The sequence below is a fragment of the Schistocerca cancellata genome, chromosome 4 (assembly GCF_023864275.1).
Source record: "Schistocerca cancellata isolate TAMUIC-IGC-003103 chromosome 4, iqSchCanc2.1, whole genome shotgun sequence".
NCBI lineage: Eukaryota > Metazoa > Arthropoda > Insecta > Orthoptera > Acrididae > Schistocerca > Schistocerca cancellata.
The window spans coordinates 426,571,210-426,598,884 of NC_064629.1; positions in this window are offsets into that span (position 1 = coordinate 426,571,210).

Below are 27,675 nucleotides of genomic sequence, written 5' to 3' on the forward strand. Positions count from 1 at the left end.
TCGTCACCTTTGTACGTTAGGACCTATGTAAGTCAAATGGTTCAAATGGCTCTGAGCACTAAGAGACTTAACAGCTGAGGTCATCAGTCCCCTAGAACTTAGAACTACTTAAACCTAACTAACCTAAGGATATCACACACACCCATGCCCGAGGCAGGATTCGAACCTGCGACCGCAGCGGTCGCGCGGTTCCAGACTAAAGCACGTAGAACCGCTCGGCCACACCGGCCGGCACCTATGTAAGTCCTAAAAGGTTACGGAAAGACTACAAATTGTTATATATTTTCCAGAATTTATGCTCCACTTGAAGGAAAGTTAGAATTAAGTTGCTTTAACATACTATAGCCAGTATGTTACGTTAACACTGCAATAACAGAAATATAAAAAGTGTTCGTAACTTCGCCCCCACAAATATTCTGTAAAGTACAATTAATTCAAACGTATTTTTCGTTTATAACATTGCCAGGCAGTTTCACTACTATGAATCACTTGAATGTCATGAATGAGCAATCTTTTCAAGTTTCTTCAGCCTTCCACAGATGTGTACCATATGAATGTGTATGTCTGTGTAGATAAATAGCATGTTTCATGATATTAAACTAAGCATTTCGCACAACGGATTCATTTCTCTTCTCTTGCATTTTCCCATATCAAGAAAGTAAAATAATCTTTATAAATAGCAAATAAAATCAGTGTTTAATACCAGCTCCAAATTTCGTCCCTGGGACGAAAATCGGATCTGCGCGGGGGACTAAATTACGAACATTCCCAGATTTATTATATTGGCCGCTACAGCAACATAGGCCAAACCCTTGACTATAACGATTATCCGCCGCAAACTAAAACGCACCTCTGAAATACAGCCCAACATTTGAACACAAATTAGTGCTCAAACTAGGAACTGCAGGCTGTTAATTGGACTAACTCACCTCAGCATAGAAAAATGAATTCTTTCGTACATGAAAACTACACGTTCCCCATATAACAAACCTTCTCAACAGTAGAGGACACTCACGTGCGTTTAGGTAAACATTTGTTATCAACTGTGGAAACCGAAAATTCCTAGGGGGACGATACTAGGGCCCCATGCCCTACTAATTATATCGCGCACGGTATCTTTAACAGTAATTCTTAACTCGTTCCAAACGCAGATACATCGGGAACAAACCTTAACAAGTGGAACAATAGGAAAAAGCCTCTGCCATGCATTTCACAATCGCTTGCAGCATATTGATTTAGATACACATTAGAGACGTGGCACAAACTCTGAATGGAGAAAGGAAATAGGCTGTGTTGCTTCCAAAGAAACTATACAGGCATCGTGGAAAACATAAATTTGGATGGTGATCCGACAGGGATTTGAACCACCATTGTCTCAAATATACGTCCAGTGTGCATACAACTGCGTCCTTTCGCTCGCTGTTTCCACGTGAAAACGGGACTGCAGTGAGACAGATGAGAAGCCTATCTCAGCAAGGCAGGGAATGTCAGCTGACGAGGAGAATACAATTTCGCAGAAACTTCACTCAATGGAAGAAGAGTCAAAATATGCGATCACGTGTCTCAGCTTATCCGTAGACCCTGAACCATTTCTGAGAAAACGGCCGCCACAGCTTTCGACGTAAAGGCCGGTTCCCACTAGGGCTGCCGCGCGTCAAAACGGCGCGTCAGCGGCGTGGTTGCCATGAAAACGGCGTCAGCGGCATGGCGCGGCGGGCTCTGCGTCGCGGTTTGACCATGTCGAACCGCTTCCGCTGCCGCGTGACGCGCCCCAGGTGCGCGCCGCCAATCACAGAACGCGCTGAGCGTGACGTCAGGTACGCAACCCCGGGCCACAAGAACTTTCGCCGAACCGCTGGCGCGGACGCGGCGGCAGCTATGAAATACTTATCATCCGATTCCAAGGAAACTATTCGGTAGAAAAATTTGATTCTTGGGCATGTTACAGCCTGATATCTTCTCTCGATAAAGGACCGAATTTCTTTTCGTTATTCGTCGTGGTTACTTGCTGTATCGCATTTACATAAACCTTTACACGAAATTTTAATGAGTTTGCAGACGTAAAAACGCATTGCGTGGACTTTGCGTACAGTTCATTTTAGGTCATACATTATTGCGTATGAAATTTAGTCAACATATCGAAATTGTTTTTAAAGCTGAGAGCAGATCGATAGCTATCACCGTTCTCGAGATATTGAATGATATGTAGGCGGACGGGCTGTGCGGTGATAGCGCGCAGGTTGCTCGCGACGCTACCGGTACTTCGTCCAGCTCGTCGTAAACCATGCGGTTGTATCAACCGCAAATTTCGTAAACGGTTCAAGAAATCGAAACGTATTTTTTTGCAAACAATAACTTGTGAAAAGTCATGTATTTTGTCGCATGATAAATATCCTAAATCTGTTTATCTACCAAGATATGAAAGTAACTACAGTTTTTCAGAAGGGAGAGATGAATTTTTTAAACAGCATTTAATAGCATGTGGAATGAGAAGTTAAACCGAAACTAATTTGCTGGTATGTCATAAGATGTAATTTACTAAATATCTACATCTATTGATTATTTCCTTTGGTAAGTAACAAACTTTTTTTTCTTTATCCAGTGTACTTTACTGATTCAAGACGCATTTCGCCTTTTACTTTAAGGCATCTTTGGTGGAATCTAGAATGATTCAGTTTTGTTTTGATATGTGATACTTGCAGATTACAAAACAGTTCACATCTTTTTTTACGTGCACGACTGATTACTTACAGTGAATCGAGTTTTTGGCGGACATATACGTTTCCCCTCACCTGGTCACATGCTGGAGGTTGAACTAAAACTTAGATTATGGAACATAAGCACATTTTCATGTTCGCTCTTTTTTCTTCTGTCACTAGCAGTAGACGTTTTACCGAAAACTCTGATTTGAAGTCGTAACTACAGTGTGTTCACCTCATGTCCGTACCTGTCTGGTTTGTTTGTGTACATGTTGCCAACCTGCAGAATTATATGCTGAAAACTAATGTTTCGTTTATTGTTGTTGTATGTGTGTGTAACTAGTCAGTGATAGTTATAGAAAGTTGAAAGTGAATCCAGTAGTTGTCAGACAGTGGTTGAAGGATTTGGTGTTCAGCTGATTTCAGTTTTGGTTTAAATGTTTTGTGGAGGAGTGCATGGAAGAGTAAATTCACTGCTTACATTAATAGATAAAATAGTAGAATAGTATTTCAACAGATGATTATTATCAGAATAGTATCACCCAACCCCTTTGTCCTCACTCTTTGACGCCCCATAATACGTCCTGTCAACTAACCCCTATTGTTGTCAAAGTTGTGCTGTAATTTCCTCTTCCTCCTCTATTTAATTCCGTACCTCTTCTTTAGTCACACGATCCTCGTATCTAATGTTCAGCATTCTTATGAATCACCACGTTTTGAAAGCGTCCATTGTCTTCTTGACAGAACTGTTCATCGTCCACGTTTCACTTACATACAAGGCTGCACTCCACACAAATACCTTTGTAAAATAGTATCCAACCATTAGAATTTATATTCGGCGTGAACAAATTTTCTTTTTCAGAACGCTTTTCTTCCTATTGACAGTCTTCAGTCAGGTTTGCGTCTGCACCGGGAAATGCCTTACAATTTAAAATCTGGTTTCGAAAACTGTTCCAAATATGTATTATTCTTTCGTGATTCTTAAGCAAGGTGCTGGCGATGATCACATTATGCTCTGTGGGAAATTCTATTAGGTGGCTTCCACTTTCATCCCTTCCACCTAGCCTTTGTGTTCTTACTGTTTTCGTGTACCTGCTACCGTATCACTTTTTAAATTTTTGTCTCGCTTAACTATCTGAATAATCTCTTTTGTCGTACATTGAATCAATGTGTTAGGAGATAGTGAACAATCGTGAACGGTAGTCATGAAATCTGTTTATGGTGAAATGAGAAAACATGAATAATGAAATATGTGAAAGAGTACATTGTACAGAAAATGAAAAATTGGTATGTCTTCACCCAACTTCGTCTTTCCTTATGTAGGTGTAAGATATAGTTAATCAAACGCACCGCGCGTTTCAGTGGGTCCTGCCCCGTACCTCAGTGGCTGTCCGTCATTGGCTACCGCTAACGTCTGCCGCTTCCAGATGGGAACGCCAATTCCGCGAGCCGCCGCGTCAACACGGAAAACGCTTGCCGCTGCCGCTGCCGTTGCCGCACGCTGCGCTGCCGCGCTCTAGTGGGAACCGGCCTTAACTTAGATGCCTTCAAGCGCGCAGTAAGTGTAGCCCAACGGATAGCGTAGTAGCTACTGTCGGGTTTGCATCTCGCGTTTGAAACTCGATTACTGTTTTGTTTTTCATTTATCTACCCACGCCCGTAGAAGGTTATTATACGAATGTTTCTTATCAAGTTAGTGGATACAAGAGCGTTATATTAGTTGTCAAATTACAACTGGGATCCACAATTAGTGCCATACATTTTTTTTATAAGGTTATTATACGAATGTTTCTTATCAAGTTAGTGGATACAAGAGCGTTATATTAGTTGTCAAATTACAACTGGGATCCACAATTAGTGCCATACATTTTTTTTATAAGTGTTATGGTTTTTTCAGGGGTTACGATCTTAACACATTCTAATATTCTTATATTTCATTCTTATATCAGTTCTTAGTTCTTATATTTTATTCTTATATTTATTCGTCAGGAAGATTTGCTGCATTTCCTTGGATGATACTGATCGAAGGAAATTTCGAAACATAGCAATTCCGAACAATACCAGCATCACGCAAAAGCAGGTTTGCCACAGCTACATTCCTTCGGATGAGTCTCACTCGGCAAAGAAACGTCATTAAATTGCTGAAGATTTCATGCGTTGGCAATAATTTCCCGGCAAACATCTACATGTACATCTACATGGTTACTCTGCAATTCATACTTCAGTGCCTGCAGAGGGTTCATCGAACCATTTTCACACTACTTCTTTACCATTCCACTCTCGAATAGCGTGTGGAAAAAGGAACATCTAAATCTTTCTGTTCGAGCTCTGATTTCTCTTATTTTATTATGATGATCAGTTCTCCCTATGTAGGTGGGTGTCAACAAAATATTTTCGCATTCGGAAGAGAAAGTTGGTGATTGAAATTTCGTAAATAGATCTCGCCGCAAAGAAAACCGCCTTTGTTTCAGTGACTGTCATCCCAACTCGCGTATCATATCAGTGACACTCTCACCCCTATTGCGCGATAACACGAAACGAGCTGCCCTCCTTTGCACTTTTTCGATGTCCTCCGTCAATCCTACCTTGTAAGGATCCCACACCGCGCAGCAATATTCCATTTCTCCGAAAACTGGCGCTTGCAGCTGATTATGAATCAAGATGCGCCACAGGTATTTCGCCGAAAACAATTTCAAATAATGTTTTCATTCATTTATTGTCTTTTTACTTCATTGACTATACAATTAGTAGAAGAAGAAGGACAATGTTATTTCAGTATACAATGGAAAGCACTCGTGTTATGTTCTGTCGACATGGATAGACAAATGAAAACAAAAATAAAGAGAATAATAATCTGGTTTCGAACACTGGGGGTAAAGGTATGAAGCCGCGGCCCTAGTCGCTGTGCCACCGCTTCAGTTGAACTACACTCGCGTCCAGAATTCAAGCAACAAACGGAAACTTTCCAAGGTTGCGTTTATTTTGCCACAAAACGGTATAAACAGATGACAGTAAAGTAGAAACAATGTAAAGAATACAGAACATTAACAGCCGGCGGGAGTGGCCGTGCGGTTCTAGGCGCTACAGTCTGGAACCGAGCGACCGCTACAGTCGCAGGTTCGTATCCTGCCTCGGGCATGGATGTGTGTGATGTCCTTAGGTTAGTTAGGTTCAATTAGTTCTAAGTTCTAGGCGACTGATGACCTCAGAAGTTAAGTCACATAGTGCTCAGAGCCAGCCAGAACATTAACAACGCAACATGCATTACAGTAGACAAAAATGTTCTTAGTTTTTTTCCAACTTAATGGATTTGCGCAAATATCCTGATGACTGGCTAATGTGTACAGTATGGGGTGTGACCTCCTGTGGCAGCAATACAGGCCTGTCAACGACAGGGCATATTGTGAATGATGTCATCAATCTCATGTTGAGGTAATATAATGCCCATTCTTCTTTCAGAGCGGCGCGCAAGTCTTGGAGAGTGGTTGATGGGTGCTGAATTATGCAACCCGCCTTCGTAGTGCATCCCAGAATGCTCTATGGGATTCAAATCAGGAGATAGGAAGCCACACCATGCGCGCAGTACCTTCCATTTCCAAGAAAACATCAACCAACCATTCGCCATGACGTTGAGCATTATCGTCCATCAATATAAAGTTCGCCCTCACAACAAGCGCACATGATGTCCCAAGATATCTTCACGATATCTGACAGCAGTTAAACCTTGGGCGATTCACCCGTACAGCTTCATGACTAAGTGTTGGAGTGATCAACATAAGCTCTGTCCACACCTTTCGGGATCCTCCTCGATATCGGTCTCTTTCCATAGCGTTTGGGTCCCGAAAACTTGTTCCATGTTCCCTCCACATGTGGATCCGTCGAGAATCACTCTCCAGACAAAATCGGGACTCATCTGTGAAAAGAACATCAGCCAACTGTTTGAGAGTCCAGGTGGCACGTCGACAACTCCACTCTAGATATTCCCTTCTGTGAAGATGTGCCAGGGGTATGCAATGTCTCCAACAATAAAAGCCACTCTGCAGAAGCCTTCTATACACCATTTGCCTCAATACAACATGTCCAGTGGATTCTGCGAGGTCAGATGCCAGTTGGCATGCAGTACTAAGGTGGTACCGTTATGCCCTATCAGACAAATAAAGGTCCTCTCTTCCTTATGTCACATGTGGTTGGCCCTGTCCTGGCCTTCAGGAGACATTTTCGGCCTTTATAAAGTGTCGCCACAACCGAGAAACAACAGAACGATTCACATTAAGCCATCAGGCCACATTAGTTTGGGACTATCCTGCTTCCATTCTTCCTGTGACCCCACATTGCAGAAAGTCTGGGAGGCGTCTTCTCCGTGCGACACTGCACCGTCTGTGACTGTACGCAGCGACTGCGGACGTGGGACTACCCGGCAAACATTACCCCGTTTGATAGGTGCCTTGACATCATCGTTGGCACGGGTGTCAGTTGACCGGAGTGCCATCTTCCGTGCAGACATCTGTTGACAGTTTGTATGATTATATCGTGAATTAGACACAGGATGGGGAAATAACGGTTTGTTGCTTTAATGTTACCAGTGTAGTTACCCACATTACCCGCTAAACTGCGCATAAAGTAACTAGAAAACTATGACTGTCGTTTTCTCAAAAATGGTCGTGTATCTGCGGATAAGCCAAGACATGTGTTCGCTTATTATGACCCCTCTTTCACCGAGCGAAGTTTCTGGGAAATCGGTTTGTGGCATTTGCCGTGATCTCCTCGTCAGTATTTCAGAGAAAGACCTCATATTTGGTTTTAAGGTGGCAGTGAAACTACGATAAAATGTCGCTTGGATACGTTGATAAGGAGACGTGGCCGTTAGAGTGATACTGCCTCGGGCGTACATACACAACATTCATAAAAGTTTTACTCGAAGGGATTCTAGGTAGCAATTTCAGGAGAGAACTTCATCACAAAAGTTTCTGGGAGCACTTATCAGTATTATGGACACGCCGTAAGGAGAATACCGAGAAGAGGGTATTCGCCTCATCTCTTGTTGCTTGGGAAGAAATACAAAGTTGACAAATTACTGTGACACTTTGCGACCCGGTCTGTGCCGGATCGCTGCGTATTTCCATGCAGCTTATTCTTTCAGTCCTACGAAGCGGCGGTGTTGTTACGAGAACAATCTATGCAACGTAATAATACGTTTAGAGACATTTGCTTTACTGCGAGGTTAAAAGAATACAAAAAGCCATTTGGAATTGGGTGCATTATTATCTCTGACACTGAAGGTCTAAACCAGTGTGACCAATCGGGTAGGCTTTGTATATTTACGTACATATCTGGTTAGAGAAACTAGGATTTCCTTAAAGAATATTAATGATGGAGAAAAAAAGTCCTAGAAGAAATAAAATAATTTGAAAATGAGGTGCAGTGGTTATCATATTGGATTCGCAGTTGGAAGGACGATGGTTCAAATCCCTATCCGCCCATCCAGATTTAGATTTTCCGTGGTTTTCCTAAATCTCTTCAGGAAAATGCTTGGATTGTCCCCTTGGGAAGGATTCCGGCAGATGCCAGGATGGTTCCTTTGAAAGGGCCAGGCAGATTTCCTCTCCCATCCTTCCCTAATCCGACTTCGTGCTCTGTCGCTAATGACCTCATTGTCGAAGGGACGTTAAACACTAATCTCCTCCTCCTCCTCCTCCTCCTCCTCCTCCCTTGGACGTCACTACTGATTTCCTTCCCTATCCTTTCCTAAGCCCTCTCTAACGACCTCGATGTCGACAAGACGTTAATCTCCATCTTCCTTTTTTCTTCAGAGGGTGGATTACTGAACTGATTGAAGTGTCAAAAAGGGTATTTCTCCTAGCTATGATTATTAATGATTTATTTGTGAAACTGTGACCTAAACAGCTGCATATTAAACATGGAAGATAACTGATGAAATCCGCACAAACCATGGGGTATGCAAAAACTTTCTTTGCCAACGAAAAAAGACCTCAACTCATCTTACTGTTTTAGTGAGAGACCATAGACAGTTCATTCTATCGTTCATTCATATCCAGGCAGTGCAAAGGATTTCATTACACTCACTGCCCGCGCGACTGCTACGGTCGCAGGTTCGAATCCTGCCTCGGGCATGGATGTGTGTGATGTCCTTAGGTTAGTTAGGTTTAAGTAGTTCTAAGTTCTAGGGGACTGATGACCGCAGCTGTTAAGTCCCATAGTGCTCAGAGCCATTTGAACCATTTGAACACTCACTGCAGATGCAGCTCACTGGACTGAGAAATTAAATTTAATATTATAAGTGATTTTCCATTAAATTGTTGTAGCACACATTTAATATATCAACTGTTAGCCGCAGTTGCGCTACCATATCAGCAGTTTTCTTAAGATGAGTGAAGATGAGTGAGTAAGTGATTGTATGTTCAATAACATCAGCTGCTCTCTCGTGTCAGCCAGTTCGGGCAAGCACAGCGCTTGATGTGCGCTCGCTCTCTCGCCCATACCAAGTGCCCCAACGCATGTCGCAGCAGCACACATCTATGCGTCGTGCTATTGAAGTAGCTACATGTTATACAACGTGTACATTAAGAAACAACTTTAATAATTTTTTTAACATGGTTTACGTTCACTGTGTAACATGACAGCGTATTGTAAAGGAAAGCCGAGCGGGATTAGCCGAGCGGTCTAAGGCGCTGCAGTCATGGACTGTGCGGCTGGTCCCGATGCAGGTTCGAGTCCTCACTCGGGCATGGGTGTGTGTGTGTGTTTGGCCTTAGGATAATTTAGGTTAAGTAGTGTGTAAGCTTAGGAACTGATGACCTTAGCAGTAAGTCTCATAAGATTTCACACACATTTTGTAAAGTAAAAAGACACTTTATTCAATCACAAAAACGCGACCGCGGACGCACAGGCGGCGGCTAGGACGCGTCATATTCCTGTTGACAGCTGAAATCAGCTTGACAGGAGCACGTGGAGGGCCAGTTTCACACGACGCTCCACAGGTGGCGTTGTCTCTGGACCCCCACAGGCCGCTAAGGTGACCGCATGAGCGGGAAAACCCGTCCGTTGGGCAGTACAATGGCTGCTCCTGTCTCACGGCCCCTTTTCCTGTCCACTGCAAAATTAAAGCTTACTCCAAAATTAAAAAAATATCGAACCATACGTGTCACTGAAGAGCCAGTAGGCTCATTTGAAGCGCAAAAGATGGATGATTACGTGTGTTAAGACGCGTTTTCGACATCCACATTAGTTTATAAGTTATTGTAAGTTAAATGTTATAAATAATTCGTAAACAGTAAAAGTTAATATATCGGCAATGAATTGTGCTATTGTGACAAACGAGGGGGTCTACAGATACAGCTCGTAGAACTGTATCGGACTGCGATAGCAGATTTATTGAAATTAATGATATATTTAAATGAGACACCGAAAAGTGGAGTTCGCGCAGTTAAAAACAGATTTTCGTACTAAATACAGAAACTATAAAAGTAGCGGCAGTACTGTAAACTTTAGATTTATGGGAAATTATTTAGTGTATAAGCCGGCATGTGTGACCGAGCGGTTCTAGGCGCTTCTGTCTGGAACCGCGCGACTGCTATGGTCGCAGGTCCGAATACTGCTTCGGGCATGGATGTGTGTGCTGTCCTTAGGTTAGTTATGTTTAAGTAGTTCTAAGTTCTAGGGGCTGATGACCTGAGATGTTAAGTCCCATAGTGCTCAGAGCCATCCAATGTCTAATTTAAATCGTTTGTTAATATTTACACTTATAGATACGAAAATGGAGGAAAACCATGAAAACTAATGTTTATAAATAAACTGTGGCAGATTAAAGAAAACTGATAACAGTATAATATTTATAAGAAAATTTCCATGTGATATGCTGTATCGTATGTGTATAAAAGGTTAAAATTAAGAATTTCAGTAATTTTCATTTTCAGTAGTTTAACTGCCTTCAATAGTGCTTGAATGAGGTTTCATGGGTTAACATCGACATTTTGGAGCCTATGTGTGGATGCCGTTGGAGGTGGTCAGGCTGCGTTAGTCTGTGTTTCGAGGAAGTTTTATCTGATGAGTGATGAAATAGCCGTTAGTTCGCATGTATGAATTGTTCAGAGTTCCTATTTTCGAACATAGAAATTTTTGTCGACATCTGATGGACTTGTTATTTTTCGGGTTGAGTGTGATAAAGGCCCCACTTAGAAGGTTTCAGTGTGTTGCCATTGTGGAATTTATAGTTTGGGATGCTGTGGAAATTCAATGGTTTTCTAAAGGTAAATCACGCAATTAATCGTGGTTTATTCAGCCGCCTCCAAGATCTTAAGAAACTCGGTCAGGCTCTGAAATTAATTTATTGTGCACTGCGACTTTCGATTTTTCTGTGTTCTTATTGGAGATAAACTCGTATTTGTGAAACTTTAAAAAATAAGTGAGTGCATACATGATTTTTGCATAGCAAATTCTGCCTGCATTTATATAAAATACTTTTGTGAAATATTTGATACATTGCGATGAATGTGAGCTGGCGTCCCATATACGAAACGTAGCTAAACTTGTAAGTCCAACGACACTTACAGGGAGCCATTGAAGGTTTGTGCTGTGTAATGTGCGGGTAAATCTTTTCGCGCTGTAGCACGTGGGGGCATCGAACTGATATGGAACTTCTGAACAGTTTAGAATTTTGATTTTCGGCGAGTTGACGAAAGCGATTTTGTTTTATTTCGTCATCCACGCCACATGCACATTCTCATCCAACCTGTATGGTCGCAACTGTTGTAAAAAAATATGTTTCATTTCCCACTTTACTCTCTTAAGGATTGATTCTTTTTCCCTAAAGTAGCGTATATTCTTCTCTCCATACCAAATTTTATTGAAATCGGAACAGACTAACACACTTTTACATTTACTCCTACAATATTAGCAAGGATTTGCACTCTTTGTTTTACCATCGTTTCATACTAATGTGACAAAAGTCATGGGATAGCGATGTGCACGAACACAAATGGCGGTAGAATCGCGTACCCAAATTAAAGGCCACTGCATTGGCGGTGTTTTATTTATACTCGGGTGATTCATGTATAAAGGTTTGACGTAATTATGGCCACACGACGGGAATTTACAGACTTGTTAGAGCTACACGCATAGGATATTCCATTTCGGAAATCGTTAGGGAATTCAATATTACGATATCCACAGTGTCAAGAGTGTGCCGAGAACACCAGATTTCAGTCATTACCTCTCACCACGGACAACACAGGGGCCGTCGGCCTTCACTTAACGACCGAGAACAGCGGCGTTTTTGTAGAGTTATCAGTATAACAGACAAGCAACACCGCGTGAAATAAATCGTGGTCTGATCAGATGAGTCCCGATTTAAAGTGGTAAGAGTTAATGGTAAGGTTCGAGAATGGCGCAGACCCCACAAGGTGATGGACCCAAGTTGTTAGCTATGCACTGTGCAAGATGGTGGTGGATCCATAATGGTGTGTGCTGTGTTTACATGGAATGAACTGTGTCCTCTGGTCGAACTGAAGGGATCATTCACTGGAAATGATTATGTTCGGCTACCTGGAGACCATTTCTGCCATTCATGGACTTCATGTTCCCAAACAATGATGGAATTATTATGTATAACAATGAGCCATGTCACCGGGTCACAATCATATGCGATTGATTTGAAGAGCATTCCGTACAATTCGAGCGAATGATTTGGCCCCACAGATCCCCGGACATGAATTCCATCGAATAACTATGGGACATATTCGAGAGGCCATTTCGTGCACAAAATCCTGCATCGGCAATACTTCCTTTATTATGGAGGGCTATCGAGGCAGCATGGCTCAATATTTGTGCACGGGACTTCCATCGACTTGTTGAATAGATGCCACGCCGAGCCACTCCACTACGCCGGGCAAAAAGAGATCCGACAAGATATTAGAAGATATCCCACGCCTTCTGTCACCTCAATGTAAAGTTAGCGCTCTCCAAGAAACGATTGCGCGGAAATGTTGAACAATCAGCATGACGATCTATCTATTGTACCACTTACAGGAAAACAGTTACAGTCCTGTGAAGAAGAAGCATAAGGTCTATTTTCGATCTACTAAGAAAGTAAAGGGGATTCTGAGCCCGGTTAACGATAGTCTCAGTCTCGGGGTTTTGAAATTAATAAGATTCGTTGTGAATAAGGAATCAAGAACGTCGGTCTGTATCAAAATGCATTAATGCTCTGTGAGGTGTTACGACTATTTTTAATGCACTCAAAAATTTGATATTAGTAATGACAACTGTATTTATTAATTTTATATTACCTTACGTGCTTCAGGCTTATGTCTTTCTCAAAGGCTCTTTGAGAGAAATATATGAAAGGAAAAAAGGAAGGAAGACTGGGTTTAACGTCCTGTCGACATCGAGGTCATTAGAGACGGAGTACAAGCTCGGGTTGTGTCAAGGATGAGGAGGGAAATCGGCCTTGCCCTTTCAAAGGAACCTACCCGCCATTTGCCTGAAGCGATGTAGAGAAAGCACGGTTGGCCGAAAGCGGATTTGAACCGTCATCCTCCCAAATGCGAGTCCAGTGTGCTAACCACTGCGCCATCTCGCTCGGTAATACATGAAAGGTACCAGGGGGAAAAAAGGGCATCAGTGAAAAAGCATTGGTACATTTACGTAAAATGTATACCGTAAAAACGGAAAAAGCAAGCACTCATAGTATTTTGTCGATGTTTCTTCACGGAATGCTATCTTCTTGCGTACTAAGATGTACTTTTTACAACATTGTAAAAATGTTTTTTCAATGATACCCTTTCATGTATCTCTCTTGTAAAGCCTTCCAGGCAGGCGTAAGGCCGTAAAGCGTAAGGCAATATAAAACTAATAAATACAGTTGTCAATACTGATATCAAATTAATAAATGCAGTGGTCAAGCCTAATGTCAATTTTTTGAGTGCGTCGATCTGTCTTTTTGTTGCCTTTTTTCCTTCCATACCACCCGTAATCCTTCCAGCCCGTTCTTTCGCTCTCTCGTTATGTCTTCGTCGGTGAGCTTCTCCACAATATTAAAAAAATCTGGGATGTACTCTCAGTACTTTTCCCTTTAATTATCTGATATCCTTTGTAAGTGGAATCAATAAAGAAAAGGAGTATTTCTCCGTAATGTAAATTAAATGCAACACACCCTAGTCAAATTAAAATCCTTCTTGTTAGTCTTATAACTTTGTCTTCAAGTGGAATAAAACTACAAATCACCACAGCCAGTAGATTCTAATGTTTTCTCTTCCATTAAGACAAATAATACCTTCTAAAGACCAAAAAATTTAAAAAGGAAGAAAATGTATTAATTAACGTCCTGTTGACAAGTTGAGTTTCATAACTAAATTTTTGTGAGAAAACTCAGTATAGTTGATGAAAACCTTAGAAGAATAGGAACTGTAAATTGTAACTGAGTCTTATAGCTAAATATCAGTTACCGTTTAGTCTTAGATTGTTAACCTAAAAGAGCTCCTAGGCTTAGATGAATCTTCATAAGGATATGTTAATGATGAAGCTCTCTCATTTTAGAAATTGGTTGAAAAAGGTTTCTTTAGGGTACTAGGATTGCCATTGATCTTTGTTTTTGGTTTTATATGATTGCGTGTATGTGAGGTTTATATCTTGTTCCAAGTCTCGAATTTATAAATATTTTTCATCTATCTTTCCTTAGGTGCTCCTGGAAACTTTTGCATCTTGTTCCATTATGCCTTACTGCATATGACATGTAATTACAAATTAACCCCGTTACTGTTCACTTTTCTGCGCAGAAAGGCTAGAAGGTGTAATTGAGTCAGCTTCCATTCCGGTATGTCTTGTGGCTGCTCATGTAGCACATTAGAGCATTGATGCTTTCCCAATTTCCAAATGTCTATGGTTTTGAAATATCAAACATTTCTGCATTATGACGGTATCTCTCACACGGCAGTGCTGGCAGTACGGATTATGCCCTAGATCAATCCTGTGCTGTTGCTCTGCGGTGGATAAGATATCGTGGACGAAGATGCGTACGTCAGAGCATATGTCCGAAGTTATACACCAAACTGTGCCGGTCTAAGCTGTCGCCAGCACACCGGTCGCCAAAGACGTAGCGTGAAGATCGATAGTAGGCTCTGCATCAAGCATGCCTATCACGAGAGAGGTCAGAGACACGCCGACAAGCAACACGCCGCCAACACCCTCTCGACAGCATGTATTTAGGCCGCCACCGCCACTGCTGTCTCCCTCCAGTCTTCCAGTTTGGCGTCTGTCAGATACTCACAGAGCGGCTCAGTTCACATCGCAGGTTACGACAGTACATAGCGACCAGATTACCTTCTATAGCAGTGAGGCTAAAGTCTGTAATAGCAATATTACCAATACTGTCTGCAAGAGTATTATCACTGATGTGCATGTACCATGAACATGCTAATGCTAATTTGTGGTAAGTTCCTATGGGACCAAATGCTGACGTCATTGGTCCCTAGGCTACACACTACTCAATCTAATTTAAACTAACTTACGCTAAGGACAACACACACACCCGTGCCCGAGAGCAGACTCCAACCTCCGATTGGGAGAGCTGCGCGAAACGTGGCAAGGCGTCTCAGACCGCCGGCTACCCCGCGTGGCCCACGAACATGGATTCTATGCAAGGTAAGTAGCAGCTTTATGTAAATAAACAACCGTATTAATCCACGTGTGTATTTGTGTCGTAGAAAGAGGATACTGGGCACCCTTAACAACATCCTCCCCCTTGCTTCCTTACAGTGCAAAACTCTCCACAGACAGAGGGACTTCTCCATGTAGGTTTCTGATATTTTAAATTTAATGTTCAGTGTCACTAGTTTACCTGATGATAGTCCGCCTGCTTAGCTGGGTGGTACCGTGCTTGCCTCTCATGCATTCGATATCCGGCCGGGTTGGAGATTTTCTTCGCTCGTGGACTGGGTGTTATGTTGTCTTCATCATCATTTCGTCCTCATTCCGGCGCGCGAGTCGCCCAACATGGCGTCGAATGAAATAAGACTTGTACTTGGAGGCCGAAGTTCCCCGAATAGGGGCCTTCCGGCCAACGATGCCATACGCTCATTTCCATTTTTTACCTTATGATAAAATTTCGGTAATCCTATTTGTAATATGACTGCTTCCTGTTTCCATTTTTTCTACAACACGTCGAACATTTTTAAAGAAAGTAGAAATATCCTTTGATACTGGCTCAGTTTCTTCAGACACGCCCAATGTGTCCTTGAAAAGTTTTGCCCTATCCAAAGGACCGGTGAATGTGTGAAGCAGAGCCTTGCGGGGGGCAGCGATCGGTACCCGCCGCTCGCTATCGCCTCGTCCTACATGCAGTCCGATACGACCGTGGCGCAGCAAGAGTAGGCGAACGATCCACCGAGAAGCGGTGCGATACAGCTACTCTCTCCTACAAGCGCGCCCAGACACGTGGTGGATGATTGCAACACACGAGAAAAATTAGTTTCTCTATTTTCTTGCTGTAAAAAATACTGTATGTTAATGAGGCAAAGCAACATCAACTACTGGAGTTACTTTTTCGATAGAAAATGCCCCTTTTTGTTTAAAAAATTAAAAACCACTTATTTCGAATTTGTGCCTTTTCTTCAGTATATAATATTCGTCACTCAATTCTGAGGAAACTAACTGGCACCTCAGCAGCTCAGTCGTGGACAGTTATTGGAAGCAGACGCGTTATTCTGTCGATAGCACTCCCGCCGATTCACCACAGTTAATTCATTATGGACAGACGAAGACTTTTTTAATGGAAAACTCTTATCTTAAATTTCAGATAGTGAAGAAACATTGTCAACAAAATACGCATATGACTAATATCATTTGTATGAAGAACTGAAATGTCGCCCTTTGCTATTCAAGAAATATGCCAACTCATTCTTTCTTTCAGAATTTAAAAATCCTCTATTGCCATAATCGATGTAGAACGTTTTAAAACTAATGGACAACATTGTTAACAAAGCACATGACCGAGCTAAAAGAAGATGACTTTAGGGAAACACCACAATGTTTTGGGGCAGACGGCAATTGCCCAACTGTCTTGGAAGTGTTGATGGGAAACACATTCGCAGTAAAAAACCGAATAAATCTGGTTCCATGTATTATCGCAAAAAATCCTTCTTTTCGATTGGATTATTAGGTGTCACTCATGCAAATTATTGGTTTGTTATGGTGAATGTACCCTCATATGGAAAAGAGAGCCGGCCGGTGTGGCCGTGCGGTTCTAGGCGCTTCAGTCTGGAAACGCGTGACCGCTACGGTCGCAGGTTCGAATCCTGCCTCGGGTATGGATGTGTGTGATGTCCTTAGGTTAGTTAGGTTTAAGTAGTTCTAAGTTCTAAGGGACTGATGACCACAGATGTTAAGTCCCATAGTGCTCAGAGCCATTTTGGAAAAGAGAATTACGTTGATGTTTTTGATGAAATGCCCCTTCTGACAAGGAAATGGAAATGGGAAGATTAAAAATACCTGAAAAATATTTTTTGCCAGGACTGTGTATCAAGTGACCATATGTTTTCCTAGACGATGCAGCATGTCCTCTAAAGGAATATTTAATCAAGCACTTTACAGAAAGACTATGATCTATCTCGGGCGAGGACGGTCGTAGAATGTTCATTTGCTTCTGTATTATAGTATCAGTTCGGAAAATTGACGCACCAGCTGTTCAGACGTGTGCTTTATTTAATTGAAGAACACGATGTATTTTGGAAATACTTGGCCCCATTATCTAGTTCTTAAAAATACTATACTATGCTATAATTCTAATGGGCTCATGTATTTCTGAAACATGTGTTTTTAAATTAAATACTGCCAGCTAGTGCGTCATACTCTCCTTATTAATAAAGTTCTTCTGGTAAAGTGTTATTTAGAGGCGAGCTCCCGCTTCCGGATCCATTCTACGCCTTTGCCACAAGACTGCAAAATTTCTTCTTATTTTCCTGCGTAAAAAGCTTTTGTTTTCACAAAAACATTAGGAAGTCAGATTCTCATAGACAATTAACCGCTGAAAGTTGCACGTTTAATTACAGAATAGATAGGGGAAGGAGGTATGTAAAATGTTCTTTTGGTATGTTAGTGTCGTAGGGGCACAAACTATGTTCTGGCACACTTTTGATATCAAATTGATATGCAAATTAATTAAATTGTGACAGTTCATTGATTTATGCCCTTAAACTGTTGTTCTGTTGAGTGGTTTTTTTACGTAACCTCTCCCCCTCCCTTAACTTACTGTTCTGTTAATTGATGTATGACACCCTGGAGGTTGATTTTTGACCCCATGGGGATAATCTGTCCTTCTGAGAAACCCCCCAACCCTCCCTCATTCCCATCCTCGTCTCCCATCCCCCAGGGTAAATCCCATCGATGATACAAGCACACCTTTGATACCAGCTTAATTGACTAATTTATCAAATCGATAAATTAATTATCCCTGCCCCCTCTGGGATTGGCTTTATAGAATGATCGTTGGAATTTCAAATTTTCGCTGTCACGGTTGCGGAATTCCCAACCACTACAAGTCTCGTAAGTGTATTTTATAAAGCACTATAGAATTCTTAAATTAGTTCTCTCAGCTAAACCAGGACAAAGAAGAAGAAGAAGGAAGGGTCTTCTACCTGGTAGGATGATAACAACGACAAATACCACTGCAAGACAGAGTGCACTGAATTGTATTGAGCAGCACTAAACCACGATCCTAGTAGTTGTCATGGCTAGATGCCTGAGAATGCAGAAAATAGTCGTACATGTAGACCACTCAACTCCCAGATATCCACAGGCAGTACGCCTATCCCCTCGTGCACCATTAGTGATAACGCTCAGAGGCTGGAGGAAACTAACATCGCTATCACAGTCAAAGTCGTGGGCGAGTGTCTCAGCGATCGCACCTGGTCTGCAGCCCGACTCGGCCTGCCGAAGAGGAGTGCCCAGTCATGGAGTGTGTCCAAGATGACCGGAGTGATACGAATTCGAATGGTATGAAGTGTTGCCTGGGCACCAAGAGCTGTTGCATAACGATTTGATTCACGGATCCAGTTATATGGCTCCTTCCGCGTATAGCGATTTTACGACTATGACGTGCGGGGGCTGAAGATGGCATCAATGTAATGCGGAAACTGGTAGCACATAAGAAATTCATAAAATAAATTTCTACAATATATACGGCTCTTGTTAAATTATTGCATCAAGAAGTACATGTCAGCCGTTGTCCCATGGTCCATAATGGATCAGCGAAGATTAAGCCGGAAATGTCAATTTGTTCTGGTCACCAGCTGCCTCTGCCACAAGTCCCACAAGCTAAACAGTGCAGTCCTAAGAAACCAGCCACATATTTATCACTATAATTACAATTAAATACTATGGTAGAGCACTTGCCCGCGAAAGGCAAAGGTCCCGAGTTCGAGTCTCGGTCGGGCACACAGTTTTAATCTGCCAGGAAGTTTCATATCAGCGCACACTCCGCTGCAGAGTGAAAATCTCATTCTGGAATTAAATACTATGTTTGTATCCCCAGTCTGGTGACATTTGACAATGAGGATAGTATTGGAAATACCTCCCCCTGAGGGCTGTGGCTCTAGAAATATCAATATCTGTTTCCTTCTTATGATTGAACATAACTTTCTACATAAAAACTTTCATCCTCCTTACAGCTATCGATGCACTGAAATCACAGTTTTTCAAGTCAAATCCATACCCACTGATGATCGAACATAGTTATTTTCCATGCACATGGTGGACACCCGCAGCAGTAACTTTACATCCCAACACATACTTTATAGTCCTGCTGATCACAGTAAATCTATCACACATCCCCTACGCAGTATAATACTTCACAAATAATTGAATGCTGGTGACACCAAACAACAAGGAGAGAAAGTTTGCGATCAGTGGACATGCTCCACTTGTTTTCTTGCGGTTGCTACCAGTGTGTCTTAGGAAGAGAGACGTAATCGTCTTATAAGTGAGCAGGTAATAAAAACACGATCGCAGCGACCCTGCAGAAAATGCGGTCTTGCTTCTATCGGCATACACAAGTATCACTAATTATATCCACGTTAAAAACTATACATGCCTTATAAATCGGGGTATGGTATTGCTTCCGAATGAAGTGGTGTTTCACATAAATATCACAACATAGAATATAGATGGTGATTACTGGCTATGTATAAACAGAACGAAAGTGCGAGGGCACATCGCCAGCGGTTCAAGCTCGTAATAAAATCAACCCTCACACCGAATTTGGAAAGTGATTCGATAAGGAACGTGGTATTAAGCAGATATTTGCAATTCCCTCATGTCATTTCTCACACTAACGAACAGTATTTGTAAGCCATTCTATATCGATACCATGTAACAGTGTAACAGAGGTTCAGCGATACAATCAAGTGGCTATAGGTGAAGGAGGATGATGTTTGACTAAGAATGATGACATGTAGTAGATGGTATGCAACGCAAGGAATCACTTAAAAAATACGCTGGACTAACGTCATGAGAAATGTACAAAATTCTATGACCGATACACTGGCTTTTCAGATATATAGTGTTACACTTTCTGGTAGAAATGCGCCTGTGATTTATAGTCAAGTCTCTCCATTCAATTTTATACGTGCCTTGGAGTCTATGGAAGATTATAGCCAATGGTGAATCATATTCGTGGCACTCTCTTACCTCGAAACAGGACACCTTTTTCGAACCTACCTGCTAAGGACCCCGTACAGCATAACTCCCTCTCTGCAACTTGTAACTGTTCATCAGCCTTTGCCGTCCTCCAAGCAGCTTTGTCCATGTGATCGTTCCAGGTTCAGCTGGAACAGGGCAGAAGTCTACCACCTTGTGCATCCAGTGGAGAAACAGGATGAGCTGAGTTAATGAGACAGGACCGTGTCTTAATCACTAGGTGGAAATGGGAGCATATTCTCAGAGCTCTGCCAACCATGTACAGTGTGTAAGGCCAGTACCAAAAGGAAGCTTTCTTGCCGGTCGGAGTGGCCGTGCGGTTCTAGGCGCTACAGTCTGGAGCCGTGCGACCGCTACGGTCGCAGGTTCGAATCCTACCTCGGGCATGGATGTGTGTGATGTCCTTAGGTTAGTTAGGTTTAATTAGTTCTAAGTTCTAGGTGACTGATGACCTCAGAAGTTAAGTCGCATAGTGCTCAGAGCCATTTGAACAATTTTGAAGCTGTCTTCTGCAACACGATGTAGTAATAAGACAGTACAAGCAGTTTCAGTTGTGTTTCTTATCAGGAAAATTAGAAAGACTCCACATCATACTGGAAATGGAAGAAGGACCAGGATTTTGCTATTACATTGTGGTGCATTTCCAAACTACACACAGGTACTGCATTCTGAAGGAGATCTGCATCTCTCTGGATGCTTTCAGTCTGTCATCCAAACATTCTCTCCCCCCTCTTTATTTTGAACCATACAAGAGACAAAAGCTACAAAATATAAAAACTGCCGTAACGTCACCAAGTAGAAAACTCATTAAGATATTACTATGTGCCTCTCTTCCAACACATCAAAAACAAATACCATCTGCATACTGACATCGAGCATATGTGGCGACCCTATTAAGTATACAGGAAGTGGTCCACTCTAGCAGATCGCGAGTGACCGAAGTCACTTTCTCAGAACAGTGAAAAGTTTCAAAAAATGGATCAAATGGCTCTGAGCACTATGGGACTTAACAGCTGAGGTCATCAGTCCCCTATAACTAAGAAATACTTAAACCTAACTGACCTATGGACATCACACACATCCATGCCCGAGGCAGGATTCGAACCTGCGACCGTAGTGGTCGCGCGGTTCCAGACTGAAGCGCCTAGAACCGCTCGGCCACACGGCCGGCTGAAAAGTTTCGTCACACTTATTATATAAGGATCATATCCCACAGGCTGTCAATTGGATTAAAGTATCCCTACATTGTATATGAGTACAGCTTGGTACACCATCATACATTTTGTTTTCCACCACGACTTTGAGGTGTGTATCAAGTGCTAAACTGACAGTAACACGATTTTATCCATTGGCTCTCACAACAATCTGGACATTGCATGCTGTAAACTATGCTGTTCCTACAACCCACAGGATGTCTGAATTAAAAGACTGAGGCTTTGTTTCTTATTGACAAAAATGTGGAAGACATCACAACATATGGAAACTTGAAGAGTTTGTTGCATTGTGGATCATTTCCAAACAGCTGTCCAAAAGTGATAACGTCTACATTTAATGTCATCTGCAACAGTGATAGGGTAGCACATCTCCAGAGATTCCATTTCGACGAGACCAAGAATATCGATTCCTCATATTGCAGCCATGTATGCAAACACTGTTTCGGTGCCAGCCATCCCCGGGAGGTGGCTCTCTCCATCTCAAACAAGTGGTGTCAGTCAATCATTACATGCTAATCAACGATGTACCAGTAGATGGATGGGCTGGAAAAGACACCATCGATATGAGATGATGTTCTGTAATAAGTTCCACAGTTTACACTGCTATCAGTTTTAGCAATTTTTCCATAATTTCAACACCGACCAGGGACATGGTAGCATGCTTACCAATTTCTGTATTGTCACACTAAATAACACCCCACCTCCACCCCCACTACTTAGCGTGTACCATCTATTAGACTGCGAATGCAGATAGATGACTGTGCAGTGTGCTCATTCATTGTTAATTCTCAGATACATACAACAAAGTATACCAGACGGCGTCCTATACCAGTGTGCATAGGTTATCTACATATTTCTAGCACTTTGATCAGGGTGTGGAATTTACGATTACGATTGCACGGACAGAAAAACATCGCAATTGCTCTAGGTGTTGACAATTGTTCTACATTTTCAAGCAGTTGTAGAATACATGGCAAGAAGTATGCATGCAAAGAAGTGAAAATTGACGGAACATATGTATAAATTGACGGAAAATACGCTAAAATGCGGATAAATTGAAGGGGAATGAGGGAGTACTTGCATGTCTTCTGCTTGGTGCAGGAAAATTCTAGAACATGGGGACGAGTATGTGACAGCAAGAAGAATACGAAAAAATGTTGACATTGAAGCACCAGGACCAAGGGAAACAGTCATCTTTTGTGGACAGCGATAAGATGGCTGGAATAGACTGTTTGACGTGAATCACCACCAAATGTAGAGTAATAAATTTATACGAGGGGTGGAACTTTAATAGTGGAAAATATTTATTTACAACTTACACAAAGCAGACACATGTTTCAAAGTTTTCCTCTCCTTGAGAGTAGTCATCAGCATTGTGTATAACCCCTTGCCGGCAATGTGGCGTAGGACACATTTAGCAGCTCCAGATGTGTTGATATATCGAGTGGAGCGGTCTACTGCCTGACGAATCTCTGTAACAGTTGTGAAACGAATGCCATAAAGTGGTTCCTTCATCTCAGGAATCAAGCCCCATCGATAGACCAAATCAGTCGCAAGTTGGTGCTACACGAGACCAGGCATTCTCCCACAAAATGGTGGGAGGATCCTGTAGGAAGTGTCACAGCTTGCCGGCCGGAGTGACTGAGCGGTTCTAGGCGCTATAGTCTGGAACCGCGCGATCGCTACGGTCGCAGGTTCGGCTCCTGCCTCGGGCATGGATGTGTGTGATGTCCTTAGGTTCGTTAGGTTTAAGTAGTTCTAATTTCGAGGGGACTGGTGACCTCAGAAGTTAAGTCCCATAGTGCTCAGAGCCATTTGAACCATTTGTCACCGCTTTATTCTCTAAGCTGTTCACTTTTGGAACACAGCCTGCAATCCACCACATTCCCAGGACTTAAGCCCTTGTGATTTCAACTTGATTACTAATATGAAGGAAGCACTTCTTGGCATTCGTTTCAGAACTGTTACAGAGATTCGGGAAACAGACCGCTCCTCTCGAACTATCAGCACAACTGGCGCTGCTAAAGCTATCATACGAGTTCCACATTAGTGACAACTGGTTATACACAATTCCGGTAACTACTCTGAAGGACAGTAAAACTTTGAAACATTTATCTATTTTGTATAAGTTGTAAATAAACTTTTGCCACTATTAAAGTTCCAACCCTCGTATATGTCGGATCACAAGCCCAGGTGTGACCCCAGAATTATCTGCAATCACATTTTCAATTGTCCTTAGCTAAAGAGCTTTATATTACCTGCTGGAGCAATGTAATATGTACTATGTGATCAAAAGTATGTGGATACCCCCAAAAACATGTGTTTTTCATATTAGGTGCACTGTGCTGCCACCTACTGCCAGGTACTCCATATCAGCAACATCAGTAGTCATTAGACATCGTGAGAGAGCAGCATGGGGCGCTCCACAGAACTCATGGACTTTTAACATTTTCTTGTGATTAGGTGTCACTTGTGTCATACGTCTGTACTCGAGATTTTCACACTCTTAAACATCCCTAGGTCCACTGTTTCTGATGTGATAGTGAAATGGAAACGTGAAGTGACATGTACAGCAAAAAAGCATACAGGCCGACCTCAGTATTGGGGCTAGGCGGTATGGCCCCACTTACCATTGCTGCCAGATGTATCCAAGATGGCGGCGATGACATCATTGAAGATGGTGTGGTGTAGACTTGGCAACAGTGCATGACATCATCCATGATGGCAGCTGTGACGTCATCCAAGATGGCGGATCTTGGTGGGAAGTTTGAATTTTGGCAGGAAAGTGCCACGCCCCCCCCCCCTTCCCTCCCCCAGAAAAATGTCAGGAAGTTCAAATTTCAACAGGATAATGCACCACACCACGGTTATCTCTACTAAGCTAAGAAAATCGCGGGAAGATAGCTTTCTTGGGCTAACCCCACAAACCTAAGTCACCCGACCGCCACCTCTTTGTATGAACTGGCACCAAGTCTGAATTTTGGCAGTAAACTAAGGTCAATTTGCACATCTCTACAAAGCTAATAAAATGGCGCGAAAGAGAGGACACTTGTACTAACCTCAGTCACACGACTGCCACCTCCTCCTAAGGATTCGTGGGGAACGGACTTGGATATAAGTCTTTATTTAATAATTTTCATGCAGTATGACCATCCAGTGTCTTCACCACGAGTTCCAGACTCCAACTGACTTAGTACACCGTGCCACCACCAGAGGGAGTTCTCATGTGTGACGTAATCCAAGATGGCGGCATACATTGTGTTCACCAAGAGCTCCAGACTCCAACTGACTTAGTACGCAGTACCGGCACCGGAGGGCGCTGTTGTCCGTGATGTCATCTGATGACACGACTACCATTATTCAAGATGGTGGAATACATTGTATTCACCGTGAGTTGTGGTACATATTGACACCACAAGAGAGCGCTACCATGGACTTGGAATGAATTTTCGTGAATCCACGCCCTCTTGAACTTGGAAGGAAATAGTTAAAGTCTCCACCACAATCCTCAACCGACCGCCATGTCCCCTTACCAATCCATGTTGTTGGGCTAACATACACTAACATGCACTAACATGTACTAACGTGTACTAATGTCAGTGGAAATGGCAGGAAAACGACACTGCCTATGATGGACATAAGTTTTTATTTTGCAAGCAATGACTCCACCCCAAGATCTAGACTCCAACTGACCTAGTACACATTACTGCCACCAGAGGGTACTGTCATCCCTCCTGTGACCTAATCCCAGATGCTGGTCTGTAGGGGGAAATGGTGCAAAAATGACTCAGGCTGCCCTGGGCTGCTGGGAAGAGTAAGGTGAGGACTGAGACGTTTCCAACAAGAGGAGGGGTTAATTATTTCATCAATTTAATTAATTAGTCAATTAATTTGCTACCAAATCTGTGTTTGTATCGGGAAGGGATTTCCCAGAGTGGTGGGGGAGGAGGAGGGGAAGGGGGAGGGGAGGGGGAGTTTTTTGGAAGGGCAGATTGTCCCTAGGATGTCATAAATCAATCCTGAGAGGGTCATAACTCAATTAACAGAAGAATAGGTTCAGGGGTGGGGGAGGGGAAAGGGTTACATGAAAAACCACTTAGCAGAACAATTGGTTAATGTCATAAACCAATCACCTGTCACAATTTAATTAATTTTCTTCTCACTTACGATATCAAAATTGTTCCAGAATTTAGTTTTTCCCCACTACTGGAAACCACATTGGATATTTGTGTTTAATTCCATATTTTCTTTCTTTTCCACAAATTCCTTACATTAATGTCGATTACTGCACCTGTCTGTGACATTTTACTTGGAGTCGTTTCTAACTCTTTTATGTCCCTGTTGCTCTTTTCAGCACTATTGTCGCAAATACATGCTCCACAAGACCGACAGAACCAATATTGAACTCAGTATCTCCTGGATACAGTGGTAATCGCAAAACAAAAGTAGAAAGTCTCATAAATTGTCATTGTGTAAAGCGCGCCAAAGTGCAACACATCACATTCATCTGTATTCTGTGAGCGATATGGAATGCCAGATGACGAGGTTACGTCACTCCTGTAATATCTGCTGCATTAGATGGTTCAAATAGCTCTGAGCACTATGGGACATAACATCTATGGTCATCAGTCCCCTAGAACTTAGAACTACTTAAACCTAACTAACCTAAGGACATCACACAACACCCAGTCATCACGAGGCAGAGAGAGCTGCCTCGAGATGACTGGGTGTTTGTGTTGTCCTCATCATTTCATCATCATCCAGGAAAGTGGCGAAATTGGACTGAGCAAAGATTGGGTAATTGTACGGGCGCTGATAACCACGCAGTTGAGCGCCCCACAAACCAAAAATCATCATCATCATCATCACCACGAGGCAGAGAAAATCCCTGACCCTGCCGGGAATGCCGCATTAGACTGTGTGTGTCACCTGAAGTTTCAATCTGAGTGCAAGCCACGTGACACACCTGTTCAGCAGCTGTCTAACGGCATCGCTTACACCGCATGCTGCCGTGGCGGTTTCACATTTTTTATGTGGCTGCTACTGTGAGCTGCACTTTACGGTAGCTCCATTCATTTCATTCGTCCTCAGTCTCTCTGCATAGTCCTAGTAAAATGAAGCGTGCAGGCTTTATCACTTTCAAAGGAGCTAACAATGTTGACGTTAAATTCCAGCGATATGAGAGTTGATGTGGCACTCTAAGCAGAACATTAAAAAAGTGCATATAGAATCACGAACATGAAATTGTACTTGCTGATGGCTGTACCTGTTTTACTGCATGGAAGTGAAACCTTGGTTATGAAGAGAAAAGATTCTAGCCACGCTCAGGTGCCTGAAATGAAATTTTTACGAGCAGTGAAACGCTTCACTAACAAAGAAAACACAAGTGCCATAACCTGATTTCCCAGAAACTTCTCTCAGTGGGAGAGGAGTCAAAACAAGTACGTGTCTCGGCGTATCTGTAGATACTGGACCGTTTCTGAGAGAACGACAGTAACAGTTAACGACGTAGTTTAGACGCCTTTTAGAGTGCCATAATTTCAACAGAAATGGTGGCACAGTGGCTAGCGTCGCGGCACTACACTGTCGCACCCCGTATTCGAAACCTGATTATTACTTTTATTTTTGTTATTCATCTATTTACCCATGTCCTTACGAGGTTACAACACGATTGTTTCTTATCAAGTTTGGAGATATAAGGGCTTTACATTAATTGTACAATGCAACTGGCTTTCAAAATATGTGTCATACATTTATTAAATACTATATATATATATATATATATATATATATATATATATATATATATATATATATATATATATATATATATATATATATATATGATATTTTCAGGGATAAAATTATAAACAGCCGACCAGTTGCAATGGATAAAGAATTCTTTACCTAGGTTTCGACAAATATAAATTTGTCTTCTTCAGAAGATGGTCTACTCCCATACTGTTATAGCGGAAGTGTTAACGCTTTCCTTCTTTTTTATTGTTACTTTATCTAAGGACGTTATTAACACTGATAATTGCCCGCATCTCGTGGTC